We start from the raw sequence: 13,132 nt of genomic DNA, 5'->3' as shown, positions 1-13,132 counted from the left end.
ATTCTCCACAAAATGGGAAGCAAAATAGGCAAACTGTTAAAAATTGATACATATACCTCTGGGACCACACGAGGCCAATATGCCCGAATTTGTGTGGAGGTGCCGCTAGAAAAACCCCTAAGAACACATATCTATATAGGAACCCACAAACAAATAATACTTTATGAAGGCATACACCTTTGTACTGCCTGTGACAAAATAGGACATTTATTAAGAAACTGCTCCACTACCATCACCTTACCAAACACTCCGTCCACCCTTACTACCAATCAGAATTCCACAGTAGCACCCACAGAATCACAAGAATGGAAAAGGGTCCACTTTCCGAGGAAATCCGCTGCCAAAGTAAAGGGACCCCACCAACATTCTCTGCAGAAGGCATATAACCGCCTCCCTCTACATGTGTTCCCCACGCGCCTCGAGCAGGTAAGTATACCACTCTTCCAAAACAAACTAATAAATCCACTAATCTCTCTCGTACCCCTATTATTAGTGTTAAGAGTGATTATACACACACAAATCAATTTGCAAAACTCCAATTAGAGGAGACCATTACACCACCTGACCACTCCACTCAAGCCCAAAATAACGGCAGCCCAGTAACTACAACAATAGCCCAATCAAAGCCTAGCCCATCCCACCCAAATCCTAACAAGGTTAGTCTCCCAATCACTGACACATTAGGACACCATGCTTTCACTTCTAATGTCTACGTAGACTTTCAGGGATTAAAATCCACTGCTCATACCCCACATGAAGCCACATCATCCAACCTAACTATTGCACCTAGGGCCACGATTACCCACCAAATCTCTGAATATTTTCAAAAATCCCAAGCCCATCATCACTCTGATAATACAATCCCACACGAAATTAACCCCATCAATTATACAAATCTAATTCCTGATACTACCACTTCTGCTTCAATAAAAAACTCCACCTCAAAATCAACTTCACCCCAGCAGACACTCTATTTCACCGCCTATATTCACCATCCCTCACTCCACATATAATACTCCCCCCTCACCTCAATCATTAGTGCCTACAACTGCAAATTCACATACTCCTACTCCTCCCAATATTAACCATGCACAGGTTTCGTCCATCACTCCCAGAAACACAAACGACTCCTTCTCGCCTAAACACTCCTCATCCTCATTACCATCACCTCCAGTTTCAAACCTCAACCATGAATCCCAACACTCACATTTTCACTACCCAAACAATCCATGCAATGGAGGATCCGACGTCCAGGTTGGAAGTGGGTCTCCAGAATCATGCTCTCATTTTCACAATGGTAGTGAACAATCAGGAAGTCACGATCCTTCTCACAAACCCCACAGATTTAGCGCAAATAGTAACGGAGGAGATCTGCCTAGCGACGGACATTTATGGCCGGTACCACTGGTCTATGATACAAGCTCCATTCCTAGCACCATATCAACCACTACCAAACTCAGCCCCTTATTGGGATCCCACCCACCTCTATCCTCATTATCTCTAACTCCCCTTTTATCTAACATCGACACCGTCTCCATCAACCTCATGGATACAACCATACACACTCCCACCACTGAACACCCCACCACCTACACCACCACAATCACCACCCCCTCCCAATCCAGTAGAACCAAACATCGAATTCCAACAGGAAATTGCAAGGGCAATGGAGCACTATAGGAACACACGCCCAGAGCCTCTCTAGCTTGCAGAAATCAAAGTATTTGTGATCCAGGAGCAATACTCAAAAAAGTTTCATCTAAACTGTCCTCCAAATCTCCACACCTGCTCCCTACGAATCCGGCCAGCCACAAATTGAGCTGCGGGAAAATATGCAGTAGTAGTGATTCCCTCACTCCATCCTCAGAGTGAGGATAACACTGGCCCAAGTCAAGCTACACAAAGAACACCCATGACAGCAGCAAATACTAGCCAAATGAACTTCATTGTGTGGATTTGTCGGGGTGCCCAATCCCAGAATTTCGTAGGAATTTTCGCTCTCTCCTAGACTATCATAGTCCCGCCTTAGTTACCCTATTGGAAACCCACCTCCATGATCATAACTCTCTTAAGGAAGACTTTTTATTTGCTAACATGGCACAGGTACCCGCTGAAGGACAATCTGGTGGTATTGTCCTCCTCTGGCATTGTGAGGCACTAACAGTGGATGTTATTACAACAACCTAGCAAGAAATCCACTGCATGATAAAGGTAATTCCATCCACCCAACAATGGTTATTTTCGGCAATATATGCTAGCACTAGTCATCATGCTAGGAATATTTTATGGCAAAATATTAAGTGTATAAGAGATCATTTTACGGGCCCTAGGATATTGGGTGGGGACTTTAATGACATCATCTATACGGGTGTTAAATTTGGCGAGAGAGCTATCAACTTAAATAGATCCCAATATTTTCTAGCTTGCATTAATTACTGTCAATTTTCCGACTTAGGCTTCAAAGGAAGCCGATACACGTGGATACATAACCGTAGGCTAGGTAGTAATATTATAGAATGGTTAGATAGATTAATGGCAAATTATGATTGGATCAATTTATTCCCTAACTGTTTAGTCACACATCTCCCTCGCACTCACTCCGACCACTTCCCTTTATTACTCCAACTTAATTGTCGTCTATCTCCACAACAGAAGGTCTTTCGGTTTGAAATCATCTGGGCTTCTCACCCTGACTTTCGTCCCCTTATCCAATCCATTTGGACAAACCATTCTCATCTATTACCCGTCATTCAAAATTTCACTGACATTGTTCAAGTGTGGAATAGAACGCACTTTGGCAATATATTTAAAACGAAAAACATTCTCTTAAAAAGACTAACAGGCATACAAGCGTCAGATAAATACCCCACTAATTCCTTTTTACAAAAACTAGAACATGATTTAATATTCGATTACAATGTTGTACTACAACAGGAAGAAAACTTTTGAAAATTAAAATCCCGCATCACCTGGCTTAACTACGGTGATGCTAACACCAAGTTCTTTCACTTGTCCACTATTCAACGACGTCGTCGAAATAAAATAATTGCCCTCCAAGATTCAGGAGGGAATTGGATTTGCGACTCCTCCCAACTCCAACTCTACATAATGGAGTACTATCAACATCTCTTCACCACAAATTCAACTTGTTCCAGTAACACCACCTCCTTAGCCCCACACAACACCCTATCCCAAGATGCCCAAAATCTACTCTTGCTCCCCCTTCAGGACTCTGAAATCCTTGAAGCTCTACACTCCTTTCAACCATTAAAGGCCCCAGGCCCTAATGGACTTCACCCTTATTTTTATCAACGTTACTGTACTGACATCAAACACTCGGTCATCTCCTTGTGTCACCAAATCTTTAAGGACCACGTCATCCCCCAAGAAATCAATACCACGTATCTTTGCCTAATTCCAAAAAATAAGAATGCAACTTCCATCACTCAATATCGTCCTATTAGCTAATGTAATACTATCTATAAAATTATCATCAAAATTATCGTTAATCGAATGAAGCCACTCTTACATACCATTATCTACCCTACCCAAACTAGTTTTCAAAAGAATAGACGTGCGGCGGATAACACAATTATTGTTCAAGAAATCCTCCTCAAACTCGACTTGCACCCCTTCCGGACAAACATTTTGTACTCCACAATTTCTCCATGACAGAAGGTCATCAGTTCGGGCGATACCTGGGTTTTCCCATATTTTTACGTCGACCTACTAAAACTGATTTTCAATTCCTTCTTGACAACTTCAAAGCACGATTGGCTGGGTGGAAATCTAGTCACCTCACCATGGCTGGACGAGCAACTCTCATTCGTTCCACACTCAACGCGCTTCCAAATCACGTCATGCAATATATTTCCATACCTCAGAACATTTGCGCCCAGTTAAATAGGTACCAACGTAATTTCTTATGGGGTACAACCCACCAAAAAAGGAAACTTCATCTCCTAAAATAGGATAAGGTCTCCTAAAATGGGATAAGGTCACTCTCCCAAAATCCGAAGGAGGACTTGGCATTCAGCGATTAAAAACTAAGAATAAGGCTTTCCTTGCAAGCCTGGCATGGAGACTCTTCCATAATCCTAACTAACTTTGGGCCAAACTACTTCTTTTCAAATACAAGTCCCTGAATCAAGCACAAGGATCTCCTATTTGGAGGAACATTCAGACTGGTTGGTCCACCTACCAACTGGGCTACAAGTGGCGAATTGCCAATCGGCGACACATAAAATTTTGGTAAGACCCCTGGATCCGAGCAAATACCACACTTCGCTCCTTAATCTATGGGTCGTTACTACCTCACGAAGAATCCTCCTCGGTAGCCCATTACACATCCAATGCCTCATGGAAACTCAATAACATATCCTTTCAATTACTTGATCATATTATCCAACAAATCAGTACTATCTACTTACCCCGAACGACCCAGCGATTTGATCAAATCATTTGGACCCTCACAAACAATGGCACCTTTTCAGTGAAATCAAGCTACCACTCTCTCCTTCCCTCTAACACTGCACCACTCTTTAAATGGCTCTGGCGACTACACCTACCACCAAAATTACTACACTTTCTTTGGCTATGCTGCCATGATCGACTACCCACAAATAATTATTTAGCCTTCCTTTCTATCACCAGCACTCCCATCTGCCCAAAATGCCACCTCGCCCCTGAAACAGCTCAACACATATTCTTCGAATGCCCAAAAGCAAAACTATTGTGGATCAAATTAAACCTCGCAACACTCATCCATGATTTCAACACTCAGTTTCACCCCCACCCCCAATGGGTCTATCACTTCTTACACCTCCATTTTAGTACATGCCCCAATAATATACCTCTGCATATTTTTGCCTCATTTAGCCTCTAGCAAATTTGGCTAAATCGTAATCAAAGCATTTTTGAACATAATGATCAACACATCAGTCTGCCGCTAATAATCTCTAAGGCCTCGGAATACTGTTTCCTTACCAATGCGTCCCAACGAAAGCATAAAAAAATTACGCTACATATTAAATGGAACTCACCACCCATAGGGGTCTATAAACTGAATATAGACGATTCTTACACAACAAACCACAACGGAGTAAGAGGGATTTTTAGGAATCACTTGGGGCATTGGCAATTGGGTTTCTCCAAACATATACATGCTACTTCTTCCATAGACACTGAATTGCATGCATTACTGGAAGGGTTACAACTAGCACATCAACACCAACTTCTCCCTCTCCAAATCGAGGTGGACGCATCCGAGGTAATTAGTATTCTTAAATATGACCACCCTAGTTATATTAATATAATAGATGATTGCAGGTCAATGATCTCACAAATGGATGATCCAATCATCCGGCACGCATACAGGGAGCAAAACTATGTAGCAGATAGCCTAGCCAAATATGCGGCACAACAACAGAATGGAAGCAGCTTAGAGCTTTTTGCCACTCCACCATCTTTTGTCACACACCACTACCAAGCTGACTGCCTGGGAATTGACTCTAGAAGACTTGTAAATGCCTCTGTTTTTGAAACAACTAACCCTCCCATGTATATCCACCACATGCAGTAGTATCTTTTTATAGTACCACTAGTACTTTTACTCATACTACCCCGACTAGGGGAGTAGAACCTAGTAATATGTCTACTACTTGTAACAACTCTGTATCGGGGGTTCCTAATGAGCCCCCCCCCCCCCCCACCCCCTGTATGCTTTCTTCCTAAATACAAAAGTTCTACTTTTAACCAAAACAAATATTAGCCGCAAAATAGTGATATGAAAAAAAATTGATTTTACCAAAAAAAGAATATGGAATGATCGATAAGCAAACACAGTAGTTTAAAATCAAGTATTATCAGGCTATGCGATTATACATGGTGCAAATTCAGTATAATATTATTGAATCATGGAGGTATTAGCTTTTTCACAATGATATTAAAGATAAATCCCCTAATAAAATAGAAGGACATTTATATTATGCTAATAAATTTACAAAAATTGAGCAAAAACTTAGAGAAAGTTTTACTAAAGAATTAAGAGGAAAAGAAGGATTTCATTGAGATCTAGAGGGTACTGATGTAGTTATGAAGATTAAAAAAAACAAGCAATAAAATATTGAACTTTATGTCTTAGCTTGTAGAAGAAGATGATTCATTTCAAAAACGGATGCTCAAAGAAATATTGGAAAGTAATATTAAGAATAAAAAATGATGAAATAATACTTAGGTAAGTATCTAAAATTTAAAGAATTTGAACTAAATTATAATATTAATGAAATGAATTATTATCATATTAAAAATATAAAATAAGAATTAGATAGTTTGACCTTCATATCATGTCATTATCGTCCTTTTAAAAACAAAGAGAATAATATTGTCATAGCTTAATTTTATATCTTAATCACTTTGATTATATATTCCATTTTTTTGAAAATAAAAGGGTCTGACACTGCTATGTATAATATCTTTAGGATTCAAATTTAAAATTTAATAAGCGTTCAAACAATATCTGATTGAGGATGAAGAAACAAAATCTGAAGTTGAAATTGAAAAAAAAAGTATTTGCAAGTTAAAGTTAAGTTTGGACATGTGTAGACAATAAATTGCGTCGAAAAAATAATCAAGACGGAAAAATATTGCAACAATCGTAGTATTTGATTTCAAATATTTGAGTGTTACAATCTCTATAGTTCCTCTGATTCTACTTTTCCAATATAAATTCAAGGGCCTTTGAGATTGATCTTGAACTTATATTTGTTGCCACGGACGATGATCTTGGATTCAACTAACACGAACTTTGATTTGAACTCGTACTCCTTGAATCTTGATTTATTCTTCGTTTTTGAGCTTGAGCTTGATTTGAGCTTGAACTTGGTTTGTTCTTCGTTCTTGAGCTTGAACTTGATTTGTTCTTCGTCCTTGAGCTTGAACTTGATTGTTGAACTTGAACTTGATTGCTTGAAGCTTGAAACTTGTGGAGGAATTTGCAGCGTTTGATCCACGAGCTCTTTCTTGCTTCTTGTTATAATTTCTGGTGTCTTTTCTGGGTTATGAAGACCCCTATTTATAGTTGTGGGAGGAAAGAGTTATGATAAGAACAAACTCATTCCGACCAATCAGATTGAAGAGTGATAAGGCCGCATTTGATTGGCCAGAATATGTCACTTGCACATGTGGCATGATTTCATTGGCCTTTTAATGTGACTTGCATGCCTTGTTATTTTGACACGTGGCATGATCCTATTGACTCTTCTGTTTGACTTGGCGCGCCGCGTCATTTGACACGTGGCACCAAACTAGGCCTCTAGGAAGATGGCATCTTGGGTTTAATGAGGTGGGCTCATCACTTTAGCCCAATTAAATGGGCTAGCCCAATGGATTAAGACTTAGTTATTTAATCCATATGTATTGGACTTATAAAATTAATTCAATTATATTAGCCCATAATATTTATTTGGCCTAATATATCTTGTATTTAAATATAGTTCAAATTATTTAATAAATTTAATTATAATAAAATTTATATGCCTACAAATTTCCCATACTTCAAGATTTGTTGTGTGAATTTCAAAGACTAGTCTTCGAAGTAAGAAATTCTTCACGTATGTCCCTCAAAGACGCTCCATGAAACGTTGTTGTGCAACCAAGCGCTCAAATATGATCACTATTCAGTTAATGAACTTTGAGCAAAATGTGCATTTAAAAACTTTGCATCTTCTTCAACAGATTGGAATTTAAAGTTTTCTTTCATTGAGGTATTTAGGATAAAGCCACATGGATCCAAAAATTTGAACAAAATGTCATCTTTGTCTCCCTTTGCTTGGACATCCTTTCCTTAGTCCACTAGAAAAGGAATGACATCGTCCCTTTCCCAATTTGTATGTAAGTAGAGACAAACTCTACCGCCTTTCCTTTTTTTCTTTCAATTGAATTAGGATAACGAATTCTAGTTGAACTTTGATAATCACGGCTCCCACATCGCTATTAGTACTTTAGTTAACGACTTTTAGAGCTCTATAAATAGGGACATGCCTTCCCTTCAATTGGCATCAGTCGTAGCTCACAAGCCTGTTCAAGTGAATAACTGACATGTACCTTTTTTTGTCCTGCGTTTTTGTCTCTTTTTTTTTTGTAGGTCAACGAGGTGGATAAATTCATGACGGCATATAGATGATCAAATCCACAACAACATATAAGAGAATAAATCCCTCGCAACATATAGGCGGACAAATTCATATTATCATATAGACGGATAAATCTATACCAATATATAGACAGACAAATTTCCATCACCAAATAGACGGACAAATCCACATCAACATATAGACGGATAAATCCATACCAACATATAAACGGATAAATTCACATCAGCATATAGACGGAAAAATCTATATCACTATATAGATGGCCAAATCCATATCAACATATAGACGGACAAACCCCCATATAGACGGACAAATCCACATCAACATATAGACAAATCACCATATAGACGAATAAAATTCATATCATCATATAGACGGATAAATCCATATCAACATATAAAAAATTAAACCCATGACAACATATAGAAGGAAAAATTCTTAATCGCATATAGAAATTTTCCCAAAGCACAAAGGACTAGAATCTTCTCCTCATTTTGTCAATTATCGTTGACTTAATATTTACTAATCTTTTTTTGTTTTTTTGCAGATTGTAAACGCGTAGAGAAACTTGAACCCCGTAGGCAAAGATGCACTTCAGTCATGATACGCCATACCCGTTCCTTGAGATCGTTGGCGGCAAGCAAAACTCGCGCGCCGAAGTTCTTGCTTTGAAAGTTCATCCTCTGGTGAGAGGTGCCTTCCTTTTACAGTTTGTGACCTAGGCGAGGGACTAGTTGGTATATCCACCTCTCTCGAAGAAGCACGTGATTCATCTCCTTTTTGCGGCTTGAGAAAGCAGTACATGTGTGTCTCCTTCTTGCGGCTTGGTGAGAAAGAGGCTTAGACCAACCATATTCCATCCTTGCGGCAGTGGCGAGGAGTAACTTCTTTTGGAACTTGGTGAAGAAGTCATGGAGTTTCCTAACCTTAAGGCTCTGACTTAGGACTACATCTTCAAGTTATTACGAGTTGGTCCTTCTATATACACCGCAATACATATATGACAAATCCACATCACCATATAGACAGACAAATCCACATCACCATATAGAAGGACAAATTTTCAACAGCGTATAGAAGGATCAACTCATAACAAGACTGGATTAAGGTGCAAAAGAACTTAAATATCCATCTTAAGCTTGGAAAATTACAGATCCTTTTAAGAGCAAACCCACGAAGAGGCCAACTTAAGGTGCAAAGGGACTAAACACCCACCTTAAGATTGGAAAATTATAGTTCCTTTTAAGGACAAACCCGTGAAGAGGCCAACTTAAGGCGCAAAGGGATTTAAACATCCACCTTAAGATTGGAAAATTATAGTTCCTTTTAAGGACAAACCGTAAAGAAGCCAACTTAAGGTGCAAAGGGATTGAAACGCCCACCTTAGTATTGGAGAATTAGAAAGCGTCAACTTAAAGACTTGGTGGATTTGTAGAACTCAACTTGAAGACCGACAAACTTGATGATTTGACGAACTTGAAGATTTGGCGGACTTTGACGCGTCAACTTGAGGAGCGATGGACTTTAAACTTCAACTTGAAGAATTAGCAGACTTGAAGACTTCAACTTAAAGAATTAGAGGTCTTAAACAACTAAACTTGAAGACCGATGTACTTGAAGGCTTGGAGGGCTTGAATACTTCAACTTAAAAATGGGTAGACTTGCAGACTTCATCTTGAAGGACGGTGGACTTGAAGACCAATAAACTTGAAGGTTTATCGAACATGAAGACATAGCGAATCCCCGAACTTTAATGCAAATACTTGGCATCCTCCTAAAGTCATCCGATTGAAGATACCAATTTACCATGGAGGGTTGCCCCCTTTAAATCAAATGAAATCCAAAGTTCAACAGAAGAATGTTGTTTCATCTTGATTTTACATTCCTTCATACTTCACTCGGACAATAATGGGGGCAATATGTATCTTTTGAACTTATGCGACTGAACTTAGAATGAAACTCTAAGTTGCCTACGTACCTCGGTGAAGAGGATCAAGTCATACTGTAGTTCAGAATAGGTGATTTTTTTATATGTCCTAAACTTTTGCCTAGGCCGCATCTTTCGAGGTTTTCAACCTAGCAAACTCATTTTTTAGGGCCGTACACAGTTTATACTCTTGCGGTCCAGGAGTAACATACAATTTATGCTCTTACGTTAAGTAGCGTAGTAATTTGAAGATTTAGCTCAAATTTTAAGAGCTTCGTGACTTGAAGATTTAGCTCAAAGTTGAAAGAGCTTTGCAACTTGAAGTTTGGCTCGAATTTGAAAAGATTTGCGACTTGAAGTCTTTGCTCGACTTTGAATAGCTTTCGACTTGAAGACTTTTCTCGGATTTGAATAGCTTTACAACTTGAAGATTTTGCTCGAATTTGAAGAGCTTTACATCTTGAAGTTTTGCTCGAATTTGAAAAACTTTACGATTTGAAGTTCTTGCTCGACTTTGAAGAGCTTTCGACTTGAGTTTTTGCTCATATTTGAGGAGCTTTGTGACTTGAAGACTTTGCTCGAATTTGAAAAGCTTTACGCCTAAAAGATTTAGTTCAAAATTGGGGAGCTTCGTGACATACAATATATTCTCATGTGCCAAGAAGTATTATAATTTGCAGTTTAGGCTCGTGCGTTGATGAGCATTACAACTTGCAGTTTACGCTCGTGCGTTGAGGAGCATTATAACTTTCAGGTTAGGCTCATGTGTTAAGGAGCATTATAACTTGCAGTTTAGGCTCATGCGTTAAGGAGTATAGTGACATACATAGACTCTTCGATTTCATTTTCGAATGAAAACTTGCCCTCATCCTCGCCTTCTTGTTCTTCTTCTTCATCGTAAGGCCCAAAGATAGGTAGCTCTTGGTCTCCACATGGGTCCATACTTAGTTCCATATCATGAGCACGAGTTTCTAGTTCTTCAAATGTTTTCGGCTTTATGCCTTGTAAGATATAGCGAAGACCCCAATGCATGCCTTGAATGCATACTTTGATGCCAGAAGTTTCGCTAAGGCAATATTTGTAGTTAAGGCTTAAGCTCCTCCAGCAATTGATGAAGTTAATAACTGGCTCATCCTTTCGTTGACGAGCGTTTGTAAGTTCGATCATACTTACGATGTGTCTTGTGCTATAGAAACGATTGAGAAACTCATGCTCTAACTGCTCCTAACTATCGATGGAACCATATTCGAGATTTGTGTACCAATTGAATGCACTACCTTTAAGAGATCGAACAAATTGTTTGACAAGATAATCACTGTACGTTCCACCATTGTTGCAAGTTTCAACAAAGTGCGCTACATATTGTTTCGAATTTCCCTGGCCGTCAAATTGTTACAACTTAGGAGGTTGATAACCAACATGCATCTTCAAGTTATCAATTCTTTGCGTATACGGCTTTGCATATGTGAGAGATATTTTGGATGTCAACTCAGGATTATCTTTGATAGCCTCCATGATATAGTCCTTCAATTTCTCAACGGGAATCAGACCTTCAACGGAGACTTGGATCTCCTTAGTTGTTGTTGCTTACTTTTCGGATGAGTCTCCTTTCTCATGTGACCTTTGAAGATTTAAAGGTTCTTGTGTGGATTCTTCTTCTACTATACTATCCAACTTATTTGTTAACTTGGAAAGTTTAGCATCTTGATCTTGCACGCGCTTTGACAAGGCTTCAACGACTTTAGTCAAATTTTCAAGTTGTCCGTCTATCGTAGAAGCTTCAATAACCATTGCTTGCATGATCGCCGTAGAGGATGAATAATGATATGGATCATTATTGGGATAGAGCTTAGATGTCGCGTTAATGTTGACTAGAGTAGATCCAACGCTCAAGTCATCATCATCGGCTTGCATGAAAGGTTTCTTGGACTTAGATGAACTAAGTTGGGCAAGAACCTTTTCTATCCCTTTGGCGACGTCGTTCCCTTTTTGGGTCGTGCTTGTAAAGGATCTTGCTCATTTTGAGGATGAAGATCCAAATATAGGGGTTAATGTGGACGACACTTGGAGTGCTTGTTGTCCTAAAGATCTTGCTTTCCTCCTTGTAATCAGGCCATAGCTTCCAAAGGTAACATCGAAGGTGCTTTCCACATCAGCGTAGAACTTGAAATTAGTAGGCTTAGTGGACGTTGATCTGGAGTTGATTTTCTGCTAAGCCATTTCGATATTCTTGAACTTTGGTGATTGAAAAGTTGAGATGAGAGGTAGAGATTGTCCCACCGGGCGTGCTAGAATTTGGAGACAATACACTGCGTCTAGAAAATAATCGAGACCAAAAAATATTGCAACAATCGTAGAGTGTTACAATCTTTATGGTTCCTCTGATTCTACTTTTTCAATATAAATTTAAGGGCCTTTGAGCTTGATCTTGAACCTATATTTATTGCCACAGATGATGATCTTGGATTCAACTAGCACAAACTTTGATTTGAACTCGTACTCCTTGAATCTTGATTTGTTCTTCGTTTTTGAGCTTGAGCTTGAACTTGGTTTGTTCTTCGTTCTTGAGCTTGAACTTGATTTGTTCTTCGTCCTTGAGCTTGAACTTGATTTCTTGAAGCTTGAAACTTGTGGAGAAATTTCCAGCGTTTGATCCACGAGCTTTTTCTTGCTTCTTGTTATAACTTCTGGTGTAGTTTCTGGGTTATGAAGACCCATATTTATAGTTGTGGGAGGGAAGAGTTATGATAAGAACAAACTCTTTCCGACCAATCAGATTGAAGAGTGATAAGGCCGCATTTGATTGGCCAGAACATGTCACTTGCACATTTGGCGCAATTTCATTGGCCTTTTAATGTGACTTGGCATGGCTTGTCATTTTGACACGTAGCATGATCCTATTGACTCTTCCGTTTGACTTGGCGCTCCACGTCATTTGACACGTGGCACCAAACTGGGCCTCTAGGAAGATGACATCTTGGGCTTAATGAAGTGGGCTCATCACTTTAGCCCAATTAAATGGGTTAGCCCAATGGATTAAGACTTATTTATT

The sequence above is a fragment of the Nicotiana tomentosiformis genome, chromosome 4 (assembly GCF_000390325.3).
Source record: "Nicotiana tomentosiformis chromosome 4, ASM39032v3, whole genome shotgun sequence".
Classification (NCBI taxonomy): Eukaryota; Viridiplantae; Streptophyta; class Magnoliopsida; order Solanales; family Solanaceae; genus Nicotiana; species Nicotiana tomentosiformis.
Note: the sequence above shows the minus strand (reverse complement) of the source record.